Source organism: Panthera tigris, chromosome E2, assembly GCF_018350195.1.
Source record: "Panthera tigris isolate Pti1 chromosome E2, P.tigris_Pti1_mat1.1, whole genome shotgun sequence".
NCBI lineage: Eukaryota > Metazoa > Chordata > Mammalia > Carnivora > Felidae > Panthera > Panthera tigris.
Window position 1 is genome coordinate 5,852,495 of NC_056674.1, and position 13,693 is coordinate 5,866,187.

Here is a 13,693-nt window from a genome sequence, read left to right on the forward strand (position 1 = left end):
GGTCAGGCTCCACACGGAGTATGGAAAAATAAACAAACTTTAAGAAACTGTTTTAAAAAGTACTAGAATCAGAATATCTGTATTGAAACTTTGCAAATTAGTGTTAGATGCAGGTAAATAAAATTAACTTAAAATTAATAAATTTCAAAGGAAATAAATCTAAGTTAGAAAACACTAAGGACTAATAATTTTGACACATTTGGAACACCTATGACACTTTTCATGGGTTGCATGCAGTATTACACACTGAGGATAAAGAACAAAGTCTGGTGATGAAATCTGTCTCATCCACAGTTCTCCTTGACAACCTTGATCTTTAATATTAATAAGGAGTATGTTTAAATTTGTTCTGCAAAATGTTTTCTTTACCATCTTTTTCTTTTACCTTCTGTTGTTTAGGCATGAATATGAAGTTTGAAAATTCCCCAATATACTTAATTAATTAATTAGAGAGAGAGAGAGAGTACACACAAGTGGGAGGCAGGGACAGAGGGAGAGGCAGAGAATCTTAAGCAGGTTTCACTCTCAGTGCAGAGCTGACACAGGCTCGATCCCAAGTCCCTGGGATGTTGGCCTGAGCAAAAATCAAGAGTGATGCTCAACTGACTGAGCCACCCAACTGCCCCCTAATATTCTTATAAAATTGCATTATTAAAATGTGTAGCTAATTGGGGGAAAAAAAACCCTCCTGGGATTATATCCACGTAAATAAGACAAAACCTAATAAAAGGCCTTTGCCCCTCCCCATTCATCCTTCTTGGTCCTACAGCGCCCATCCTGCTGTAGGGAGAGAGAATGCTGTGTCCTAAGGGAGGTGGAGCATGCAGAGGACTGCCCAGGGGACCCGTCCCATCCCAACCTGCATCTCTGGGCTTCCTGTTATGTGAGAATGGTAAACCACCTAGTTGTTTCAGCAACTAACTTCCAGGAGGTCTGTCCTTCACAAATGAAAACTGACCTGACCAATAAGATTAATATTTGTATTGAGAGTAGAATGGAGCATTTGAGAGGGAATCTTGAATTTAACATTTTGTAGCTGAGAAAAGCTGCAAAAAGCATCATCCTTCACAGATGGGTTAGAGCTGTTTGGCACATGTTGCCTAAAACTCACAATGTGAATGAAACAAAATATAGCGTGAGAATTTATGACAAATGTTCAGGGTGCTAGGGTAGAGACTTACAGGAGTAAGGAATTTGGTGCCATAAATGGAATAACATGTTTACTTGAGTATGTGAACTATTAGTCTCTGTATACGCTGCAGTAACTTTCTACTTTGGACAGATAAAATGCATTCTCATTCTACCAGTCAGAAACTATTCTAATCACTGATATTAGCAGGAAACAAAACTCCCTGTCTTCAAGTAACTTATATTCTATAAGGTTGAGTCTATAAGGATAAAATATGATAGTGATAAGTACCATAAACATGTTCATATGTAATGATCGGCTGACAGGGTTTCCTAATTTAAACAACATTTTCAGGCAATGCCCACATGCTGAGGTCATCTTTGGGCAGAACCACTGAAAGTATCATGCAAATACACATGGAGAAGGGCAAGTGGGTGTAGGAAAGAAGCAGGAAATCACCACAATGGGAACATAATTATGGTGGATCAGGAATACCCACAATTGGCATGTGGCTTGGTGAAATGTGAGACTAAGTTTCTACTGGAGACCTTTAAAATTTGGGAAACCTTATAGTTAGAATTTGTACAATTTTAATAACAAAACTCCCCAGAAGGCTTAGGAGCATATGTGATAGATCCAAAACCATGACCTGTTTGGAGAATGCACAGACCTATTTCTTTATGGCAGCCTTACCACTATTGAGAGAACACAGCAGTGAGGTGGGGTAATGAATTAATGGAAAGATGGTAAATACCATTTGTGAAAACTGTCTAGGGAGTTGATCCCAGGACTTGTTAAGATACATGCTTTTCCTGTTGTCTACCCTTATACCCAGCCAAGGGTATGTTGCTTCTTCCACTTACGAATGTGTACCAAGTAATACTAGTCAGGTCGTTTATGCCCCAGTTATATCTTCAATGTCAATATCATCAAAAAAAATTGTTTACATGTAAGAAGATACTGTACTTACAAATTGAATAGTAACAATATCGCATATTTCATGTTTTCCTCACTAATTCAAGACCTAGTAACTCCCAATTATTCCTAGTTTTATTCTTCCAGTTGAGACCAGTCTTGTGTCAGCGTTGCCTAATATTTTGACTATAAAAGTGACTTTTCAGTATGTTTCATATCCCAATTTTATACTAAATCAGATGTGATGAGAATGGGACTATGTGCAAGATCGGCAAACATTTATTTAAGAAACATATAGTAAATATTTTATTCTTTGTAGGCAATACTGTTTCTGTTACCACTCTTGCAGTATGTCCTTATTGAGTCAAAAACACCTAAATATGAGTGTGGCTGCATTCCAGTTACACTTCACTTAAAAACAGACTGTAGGTTGCATTTGGCTCATGTTCTGTAGGTGGCAGACTCCTGATCTACCCAAAGGAATTAAGAATGCTATATAGTAATAGTAACTATATGGTAAATAAAAACTGTCTTCCCTATTTTTAAGCCTCGTTAAAAAAACTAACAGTCTAGTGTATATGTGTGCAGCATACGTAAAAGAAACCTATACTAATGGTAGCACAGGGCAGGAGTGGAGAAATGGAAGTCCATGTGGAAAGGAGAGGTCGGATGCTCTGTATAAAGAAGTATAAACGCACGTGAAGGTATACTGTGGTCATCTGTGTAGGATAACCCCTAAAGCAAACAAAAGCAATACTTAGAGCTAACAACAGTGAACCACAGTAAAGGATTTAAAACCATCTGTAAAAATCAGTTATTTCAAAGAAGACAGAAAGAGAGGGAATAGAGCAAAGGAGACATTATAAAAGCAAGAGCAAAATAATTTAAATCTATCTGTAAAACGAAATCATCTAAAGGCCCCATTGAAAAGCAAAATTGTCACTGGATTTTTTTTTTTTTTTTAGTTTTTAGTTATTTTGAGAGAGAGAGAGACTCAAGGAGGCTCTGTGATGTCAGCGTAGGCCCAACATGGGGCTCCATTTCAAGAGCCATGAGATCATGACCTGAGCTGAAATCAAGAGTCTTACACCAATAACCATGTGAGCCAACCAGGCGCCCCTGACAATTGGACTTTTTAAAGACAACACAATATTTCCTATGAGAAATTCACAAATTAAGGACACAAAGTAAACTCTTGAACAAAAGATAAACAAATGCTATAAAAAAATAGCTATATTAAGATCAAAGTAATTTCAAGACCAAGCAATATGACGGGGGAAAATGAAATCTATTTCCTAATCATAAAGAGGCACATTCACCAGAATGACATGAAAATCCTAATCCCTTGTTTTCACTACAAACAAATATGTAATCAAATACTCCTCATTTCCAAGTCAGACACTAGACCATGATGGCGGACATCCCTTAGTTCACAAACACACACACGCACACACACAAGCATCACACATAGATGCAAACACACATGCATATGCACAACATAAATGCACAGCCATATACATTTACCCACTGACACTCACATGCACTTCACAGCAAACACACTCATGCACACACTCGTGAAATACAAGCACACACGTTTACACACACTCCTCCATACTCCTACATTCCCAGTCCCGTGTATGTAATTACATTAAAAGAGTCTGCATGCACATGTGTGTCTCCACAATGTGCTCACATGTTGAAAGAATACAGGAATCTCCTGACCTTGGATGCCTGAAAATGCCTCCAACTTTTCATGTTTTTTACTCATTCCATCCCTGCAACAACCCCCAAAAATGATATTTACCACATGCAATATCTTAAAGTGCTGTGAGCATTGCCACTGCAGGTGCAAGTGAACGGGGTAGAGTTGGAAGGTTGCAGGCATGTGATAGAGCAGGGTCCAAATGAGGCTAGAGGGAGGGGGTTATAGGCAGTGTGCAGAGAGCATGGGACCGTAGAGAAACAGATGCAAACCTCTTCAAAGGCATAAGATGCCATAGTACTTGGTAAATACAGATAGGGACAGAAAAGCAAGGGGGAAAGGCTAAAATGAACCCTGAAGTATGGGAACAGAGTCAGGGACATCAGTATGAGAGCAGTTAGCTGTAGTTATGCAAATAAACTGACAGATAAAGAAACAACTATAGATATGGGTGTGAATAGGTTATTCTCAGGTCAGTCTACTCAGAGAGTCTTAACAGCAATGACATCCCAGTAGCAAGGAGAACACTCAGCACCCACATCTTGGTTTCTAACACTATTCTCTTAAAAAAAATAAAAAAGCCTCCTTGTAATTATGGCTGATTCTATGGCAGGAGCAGGGAAAATACAAGATGTGGCTGGAGGATCTTGTAATGGCAGAATGTTAAGAGTAAGGAAGTAATAAAAAAAAAATGGGGACATATCAAAGGGACATAATAGCCAAACCTGAAAGAGCTCCTGCCTCCTGTTGCCAAATCTCTGATACCAACTGGGTGTCCTGCGATTCAGTGTAATTCTGACTTTATCTGGTGTTAGTAGAGACCCCACAAGTTAAGGGCAAAGTCCTTTCCAGGACTGCCCCCACTTCAGACACCAGTTACAAGTCAGGCATTCCCAAACCTCCTGTGCATCTCCAGCCAACTACAAATTTAAGGCTTCCTCTGAGCCCTGGTCTTCAATATTTGCTGGAAAGACTCACAGAACTTGGAAATTGCTATATGTATGATAATCCTTGATAAAGTTAACTCATATATTGGGACCCACAAAAATGGAGGCCACCCCAGTGGTCCCACTCACATCACAAATCTAAACCTAAATCAGCCTGCTCTTATGTGACACATCCAGCAAGGGAGCCAGTCACAGTCCTCCAACTCAGTTTCAGGTAGCTGACCATGCCCTAGAAAACACCTGCTAGTCTTCCTTCTAAGGAAATCCCTGACCTCCTAGCCAATCATGCACTGTTTCTGCACTGCCTCTTCTAAAACTCAATCTTGCCCCAAATCCCCCAGGAAGAGCACTCCACTAACTGCATGTGAGGCTCTGTCCTCCCCTCAATCAAGGGTTGTCTTCCCTGGAATAAAAGACAGCAAACTCATTACTAAATTGTTTTAGTTTTGTCATTTCTCATTTTATTATAAAGGATAGCAGTAAAGATCCAGATGAAGGCATCCATAGAGCAAGGTTTGGGAGGACTCCCCATACAGTAGCTTTTGTCCCCCACCAATAAACTCCCAGTATCTTCTCCAGGTGTTTAATCCAAGCGTCACTACCTAGGCATGAATGATTAAATCATTGGCCATATGACTGAACTCAATCTCCAGACAGACTCCTAACTCTCCCCAGAGGCTGTGCTGCTGAGTGATTACATCTGATTGTGTAGGTGGCTTTCACAGGTGTCCAGTCCCCTTTTTGAAGTTCTGTGGGGGAACTCACGAATGGTGAGTTCATGACCCATGCCAAAGTCAGATCCCCAATGGACTGAGCCACCTAGGTACCTCTAAAATATTTCATTTAAGAAATGTTCTATTTTTAAGTAATCTCTACACCCAATATGGAGCTCAAAGTCACAATCCAGAGATTAAGGGATGCATGCTATACTGATTGAGCCAGTCAGGCCCTCCTTAAATAGTTCTAGGTTTCAGTTACCTCTTCTTCTTCCCCTTTCAATGGTGTCTACATTGCCTTGGTGGTGTTTTCAAAAGCAATACTACCCTTGTTAAACAAAATATGTTCATATACTCTACCTTCAAATTGCTACTCGTCTCCTGCACCAAGCTTGATGAAATGGTCCTCTGTAACATCTTGTATCGTCAGGTTGGAAAAGCAGAAGTCCATCTTGAAATCTCTTTCTAGCCAACACATCCAACTGCCATCAAGATTTAACACAGAACAATCTACCTTCTAAACATTTCAACAGTCCATTCAGTCTTTTCCCACATACCCAATCTGTTTACTGGCTGCCTCACACCTGCACTTTTTGGAAAATTTAGCTGACAACTCTTCCTATGTTCTTTGTCCACTGCAGTTTACTCTTCAAATGTTGAGCAGAAAATATTTTCATACCCTCATCTTGCTCCATAAACATTATCATATTGAAACATCTCCAATTTCTCTTAGATATGAGGTATAATATTCACAACATAGCCTCCAAAGCCAACAATAAGTAAAACCTAGTTTTCCCTCCACCTTCACTCCAGGCCATTTGCATCACAAATCAGGATTTACAATTCCTGGATAATTGGAATTTAATGTCTTAGAAAATTTAATATCTTAATTTGAAAGTTACACATTCAAACATATTTCCAGTATGTTCACAGTATTTCAGGACTCTTTTATGGAATCTTAACTTAGGCACTATTACCAATAATAAAATACAATTATAAAAGTACACACATATTGATTACCGAAGATTTCACATACCATGCTCTTTACTACTTCATATTAGGCTAGTGTCAATGTGTCCTGTTCACCCCTCTCTCTGTAATGAAGATGGCACATGTTTGTTCTTAACATTCTTTGAGGTCTCAATGCATCCATGACTGAACAGGTGGAAGAAGATTCATAATTCCCTGATGAGATAGGGAATTAAGTATTTCCTCCACAGAAGACAAGATACAGCCTGAATATAGTGGGGTCATGGTTCATGAGAACAAAGGGCTAGTATTGAAAACCACACAGTGATTAGTACAGCGACATTCACCAGCCACCAACTAGAATTATCCAAGAGAGCCAAGTAAACAAATGATGGACAAAACAGCATAAAACCGTACAAAGGTGGTCACCAAAACAAGGATGCTTTGGGTAGCTCTGGTCTCACGGTATCACTGGAGGGTCTCGGGGAGAGATTATTCCTAATGATACCCTGGACCCTCTGTTTGTGCCTGTGAAGGAGAAAAACCATGGAGTTTCTGGGCAGGGTCATGTGTCCCAAACACAAAATGTCATGGAAAGATGTCATTGCTGCATCTAATGAGCCTGTGATCTTGTCTCTACGCTGTGAAGCAGAACAATATACCAAACCACTTCTTTTGATAATAGTTTTGTTGTTCCATTTACCAGTCATATAAATAGGAAAAAAACATGTTTACGAACATGCGGAACACCCTACACAGGATAGTGGAGGGGCCAATGTATTTTGGAGCTTTCACTTTAAGCTCTGTCTGCCTTGAGTTCCCAGGGCTGATCATGATGGCCTGAAAGACACAAATGGACATACCTCTGGCCACTCTGTGAACACATAAGAGAACATAGCATCCATAATGATTGGTGAAATGTTTCAGCCCTAGAGGTGCCATGGTCTCTGGGATTCCTCTAGAGAGAATGTGCAAGGAGTTGGCTACAGTCAAGTGCCTGAGAATCAAATTCATGGGTTTGCCTTGCATCCTCTGAAGCAAAGGGACATCTAATGATAGAAGAGGGAGAAATTGCCCAGGATTCTAATGACAATGTGGGATAGGAAGATCACTGCTATATACAAATGCACTGAGGCCATTCTATCATTATTTAGAACACAGTATTCAAATTCACAGGCAGCTAGTTCTGCCTGAAAAGGTGTTTCAGACTTCATGGAAAATAAAATGTCCACTTACCTTTCCTTTCCCTTCAGAATGAACATCTAAACTATATTGTCTTTTGTTAGGAGATGTCCAAAGTTACATGTGTGTCTTTTTATAGCGCTTACAATGTGTGGGTCACTGTTATTACTGCTTTCCCTATTGCAACTTATATAATATTCACAACCCTATGAGTTAGGAACTAACATTACTCTCATTCTATAGACAAGGAGAATTTAACCATGGGAAGTTAAGTGACTCATGTAAATAGTAGTAGAATCAGGATTTGAACCTGGGTAGCCTAGTTGCAATGACACGAATGCTTCCTACTATACTATAGTCTGCCAGGAACCTCGTTAAGGGCATAAACACACATACAGATGCCTTCTCATATTTTAAATTTATTTTACTTAATAAACCTGGTTTGATCATTTCCCACTTTTGTTTAAGTATCCTTTATAACGAATATAACTAAGGAGTGAAGATTCAAAGGTCTTAATAAATTATACTTGCACTGAATAGTTTTATATGAGCCAGTCAGATTTCTTTAATGTAGACAACTGTTAGGATAGTAGCTGAACTCATTTCATTTTTTTCCTGGACCAAAAGGACAATGGCATCCATAACAAATTATTGTGCTGAACTGCACTGTGTGCTAACATATAGGACATGAAATATCACATAGTGATAAAGCATGTTAGGGCATAAAATAAGTTAATCCTATTTAAAGATCACATCCCTGTATGTTTCTTGTTTTAGAGTAAACAAATGGAAACTCAAATCGATATTTGATTTGGAAAAGCTATTAAAATAAGTAAATAAATAAATCTGCAATATGGAATTTGAAGACTTGGAATCATGGGCATCTAATGAATTGAAAAGCAAGATAGGTGAGTGGTGAGCTGGGAATACTATTGAAGTGATTTTCACCAGAAGAAACATGGCTTAAAATTGCTTTTTTTTTTTCTTGATGAGATTATATTTTTAATTAATTTATTATTTTAAAATGAAATTAAAATGTAAAAATAAAGTCCTTAATACTTTGCTCTTTAAAACCCTCTATAGTGATGTTATCTTTTTCTTAAAGGATCTTTCCTAATTTTAGGAAAGAAGATTCTCTCACATATCAAGAGTCCACAGAGATTTTCAGTAGAGACACATTTACTGTCTCCATTAAGCACATGAAACTCAAGTTACAGAAGAGTAAATTTCAACAGTTCGCATTCAGTCACGCTGTTTCTACTGTGAATCAGGTATTTCAGTTAGTTCCATCATACTTATTGTAACATGCACATGCGTTCCCAGGGCTCCCAGTATTGCTCCTGAAAATGTCTCTGTGACTCTTGCTCATGGTATTGAATAGCAGACAAATTCTGAAAGTATGATTTTTTTTTTAAGTAGACTGTCCCTGCCCAGTGAGGGGTTGGAACTCATGACCCTGAGATCAAGAACTGAGCTGAGGTCGAGAGTTGGATGTGTAAACAACTGAGCCACCCCAGTGCTACCTGAAATTATAATCTTGAAGCAGCATAAAATTCAGCCTCTGACAGCACTTGGATCAAACACAAAGCACCCCTTCAATGAGGATTTTGGTGAATTACATCATCAGCAGTCATGCACTGATTGAGCAGTCTCTCTCAAGCTCAGCCTGTGCCAGAAGATTCTTTCCCAGACATGCTCACCTACCCAGATTCCTGCTGCATCTCCCAACCTTAGAGACTGTGCTCTCACACTAAACTAGAAGATTCTCACAGACTCCTTCCTGCTGCCAGGACTGGAAGCTGGGTGTAAAGTAGCAGGCAAAGCATGTGTGGGAGGGAGGAAGCCAAACCCTGAGATAGAGGTTAGTGATTCTGTGACTTCACCTCCCCAAAGAATTGCCGTCATCATGTCAGCTGTAGTGACAATGATAGTTCAACACTTGGGGAACTGAGAACGGTTCTGAAAAACTCTTTAATTACCAGGATCTATTAGAAGTTTCTAGTGAACATATCCAAAGTGACTGTTGGAGTGTTTGAGAGAGACTCTTCCTGTTCCGTTATTTCTGGAAGCAGACAGGGTCTCACATGGAAGGAGGAAATGCCGAGGTCTGAGCCACTAAATACCAGCCTCATTGGATTCTGTGCCTCCCTGAGAATTTCTTTTACTCCTGTCTAATTCTTTGTTAGTCTTCAGACCCAAGTACCACCACCATTTAACTGATGGGTAGAGAGAAAGAATCCTCCAAATGACTCAAGAAGGATTTTCTATGTTTAAAATTTTCAATATCTGCAATTCATTTTAAATTTTCAATAAATGGAAATAAAGGACATGAGGTCAGTGAGATTAAAAATAACTTGTTCCACTTCCCCAACTCAAAACAAATTAACTAGAAAGCCTACATAAAATGGACATTTACTAGGAAAATACATTTTGCCAAAATTGACTTCAGTAGGAGGGAATTTAAACAGATCAAAATCCATAGAGAAGAGGAAGACATTTATCAGAGTCCCTTATGAATAAAAGCACCTGGATCAGATTAGCCGCCAGATTCTTCCATTCTTTTAAATACCAGGTAAGCTAATGCTACTTACTCAATTCAAGAACATCAAAGAGGAAGTAACATTTCCAAATTATCTTTATACATCACATAAAATTCTGAAACTAAAGCATCCTAAAGTTTGTACCAAAAAGAATACCACAGAAAGATGTCACCTTTTCCTACAGATGGTACCATGTAAAATAATGTAGCCCCAAACCTCTGAGAAATAAAATAAAAATATGATGAGCAAAGAAATTCATGTCTCCAATTCAAGAATGATTCATTATTAGGAAGTTCATTAGTATGCTTTATCATATTTATGAAGAGAAATCAAGAAATCTTACTCATAGTTAAAAAACATTTTTGGAAGAATTCATCATGTAAGAATGTTAAATCAAAACACTAGGAAATTCTTTAGAATCTTTCCAAACTTGAGAAAACAAAGTCTTCATCCTGCTCATAGGAAATCAGTAGAGATATTCCACTAAGGCCAGAAAACCACAGTAAAAAAAGTACGTGATCACCTGTTCTATTTATTTATCACTGTGTTGCAGGGTTAGCCAGGGCCATTTAAAATGGCAGAGGAATTCGAAAGAAAGACCTAGAATTATGTTTTCATATGATGCAAGTATACCTCTGGAAACATAAAGGAACTCATAGAAGATCCACTTGGGAAAACAATTCAGTATGCTAATGGGTTATACTGCTGATATACAAAAACAATAGGCTTTTGTACATAGGGTATTATTTTTAAGATTATATTTTTAAGTAATCACTACAACCAACATGGGTCATGATCCTGAGGTCAAGAGTGGCAGGCCCTACCAAGTAAGCCACCCAGGTGCCCCTGTACATAGCATATGTTTGTACAATAGCCTATGTACAACAAAGAATCATTTATGAGTTTTAGCAGGAGTGTCTCCAATTAAAAAGTGTAATATAAAATGAAAGAGGGGAGTAGGGGACTCAGTCAGTTAAGAATATGACTTTTAATTTCAGCTCAGGTTGTGATCCCACGGTCATGGGATTGAGCCCTGTGTCTTGTTGTGCTGAGCATCGAGCTTGCTTGGGATTCTCTCTCCCCCCCCCTTTCTCTCTCTCTCTCTCTCTCTCAAATAAATGAACAAACATACAAACAAATATTGTTGTAAAAAAATAAAATGAAATAAAGTAACCAGGAATGAATCTAACAAAAATGTGTAAAGTCTATATGGGGAAAAAAAATTCCTGAAATATAGGAAAGGAGAAATAAATGAATGGAAATTTACATCATGTTCTTGGGTGGAAAAACTCAATATTATAGAAAGGTCAATTTTCCTTTAGCTAATTTATAAATTTAGTTTGATCCTGATATAGATACGATCAGTTTCTTCTAACTATCAATGTGACTGTAAAAATCTTACAGAATACTGAAGAATAGGCACAAAAATGTCCTCATTGAGTTTTGATGCAACTTGTTTTGTATGTTCCGAGTGGCCAGTGGTGTATCCATTGGCAGCACCTGCTTCTTGAGTGTCTTCCAGGACATCACGATTGGCCCCAGGAAATCTGAGATGATAGAACTTAAAATAGAGGCTCTGCGTGCCTCTCTAACAGTCAGCTGCCCAATCCTAACTTGGTGGTAAATACCACTTTAATCTTCCTGTGACTGACTGAACCGAGAAAACATCACATAGAAACATGACTGGGGGTGCTGAATACCAAGATCACACAATCACCACTTTTAACCTTCCCTCCTGTCAGACATTTGGGATTCATGCCCTGGGGCAGTATCTCCCTAGTTTTCAAGCTTCTAAGATACAAGCAGTGGGTCCAGCACATTTACAGGAACAACATCTCCAGAATTTCCCCAGAGGTGAGGTCTATCCAAGGCATCCTTGTCTTGGTAAGCACCTTTGTGTCTTTTTAAGCTCCCTCTTCCACCTTTTCATGTCATTTGGCTCTTTCTGAAAATCCCAGTTGGTGGGAGCTGAACCCCTGTGCTCTAATCACTCCATGTTTGTTTTTTTTTTCTTTTTTTAAAAAAAATTTTTTTTTAACGTTTATTTATTTTTGAGACAGAGGGAGACAGAGCATGAACGGGGGAGGGTCACAGACAGAGGGAGACACAGAATCCGAAACAGGCTCCAGGCTCTGAGCTGTCAGCTCAGGGCCCGACGCGGGGCTCGAACCCACAGACCGTGAGATCATGACCTGAGCCAAAGTCGGAGGCTTAACTGACCGAGCCACCCAGGCGCCCCCCCCCCTTTTTTTTTTTTTCTTAACAGTCAGCCCTTTTGTTCTCTGGAGCCCTGACCTTATTGTGTCCAGGATCGTCTCTGCAGGCTGCAGAAGGAATACACAACTGTCTAAAATGACAAGATACCTATAAACTATTGTAAACTGTTAGACAATGAGTAGTTACTTTTTAATTCACTCCTTGCAGAGATTTAAGCCCTGGAAGGGGCAGTCACATAATAGAGAGGATGTGAAAAGCAAATGCAGCCAGCACCACCTTCAGAATTTCCACAGGAAACAGAAGAGGAGCTATTAACTGGCACATTTCCTATTAAAAATTATTAAGAGTGTATATGAGGCTGCTGAAAACGTGAAACACTAGTGGTAGAGTTTGCTTGCACCATTTACCTACAGAACAGAAATCCTTATCACATGTTTGTGGAACTACTTCAAAACCAGTATTGCATCAGTACCAGGAAAAGTTACATCTCTCTGAAGGAGTCCACCTTTTAGAAGCTTCCTTATCGGCCCTTGACACCAAGCAATCAGAAACAGAAAACAAAAGGATCAGTTAAAATATCTAATTTTCTGGGTACCTGGGTGTCTCAGTTGGCTGAGCCAGGGACTCTTCGTTTCGGCTGAGATCATATCTCGGGGTTTGTGATATCCAGTCCAGACATGGGGTCGGGGGGCGGCGTACAGAGGGCTCTGCTCAGAGCCTGCTTGGGATTCTAGATCTAGCTCTCTGCCCCTTCCCGCTTGCATTCCCTCCCGTGCTCTCTCTCAAAATAAATAAATTTTTAAAACTCTAATTTTCAAGAAAAAAATAGACTTCTAAAATACCTGAGAACAATTTGTTTAATTAAAAGTGCAATGAAATTTGGCAATTAAGGGCTTAAGCACATACAGGTCCCACTGGTAGGTCTCAAAGACATTCGGATTTGTAATTCATCTGGAGAGGTGTGGAGTTGAATATCAAATTTAAGAGAGAGACATTAATCAACACCCATTGACGCAGAAACTTTTATTCCTTTAAAGCAACGTGCCAGCGCTCCGTCCCACAGCCCAAGGCCCGGCGGGGAAAGCCTGGAGTGCAGTCCAAGGGATGGTGAGAAGTGACAGTTGAGTGAAAATTCTGAGGACGAGTTAATACCGAACAGCACAATTCCCACAGGACAGTGTTTATTTCTTTTAATGTTTATTTTATTTTTGAAAGAGAGAGTGCGAGCGAGGTAGGCGCAGAGAGAGAAGGAGACAGAATCCAAAGCAGGCTCCAAGCTCTGAGGTGTCAGCACAGAGCCCGATGGGAGGCCCCAACCCACCATAGGGAGATCAGGACCAGAACCAAAGTCAGGCTTAACCTACTGAGCCACACAG

At 39.4% G+C, this 13,693-nt stretch overlaps 1 long non-coding RNA gene and 1 pseudogene across 1 annotated transcript; one reads left to right on the top strand and one right to left on the bottom strand.

Moving 5' to 3' along the window:
• Nucleotides 1-6,557: 6,557 nt before the first annotated feature.
• LOC102967079 lies at nt 6,558-7,517 on the bottom strand (annotated as a pseudogene).
• An 821-nt stretch (nt 7,518-8,338) lies between these two features.
• Nucleotides 8,339-9,017, top strand: LOC122234330. The gene is made up of 3 exons (XR_006212098.1): nt 8,339-8,468; nt 8,684-8,831; nt 8,980-9,017. It is a non-coding gene; the product is annotated as an uncharacterized LOC122234330 (long non-coding RNA).
• The last annotated feature ends 4,676 nt before the right edge of the window (nt 9,018-13,693 follow it).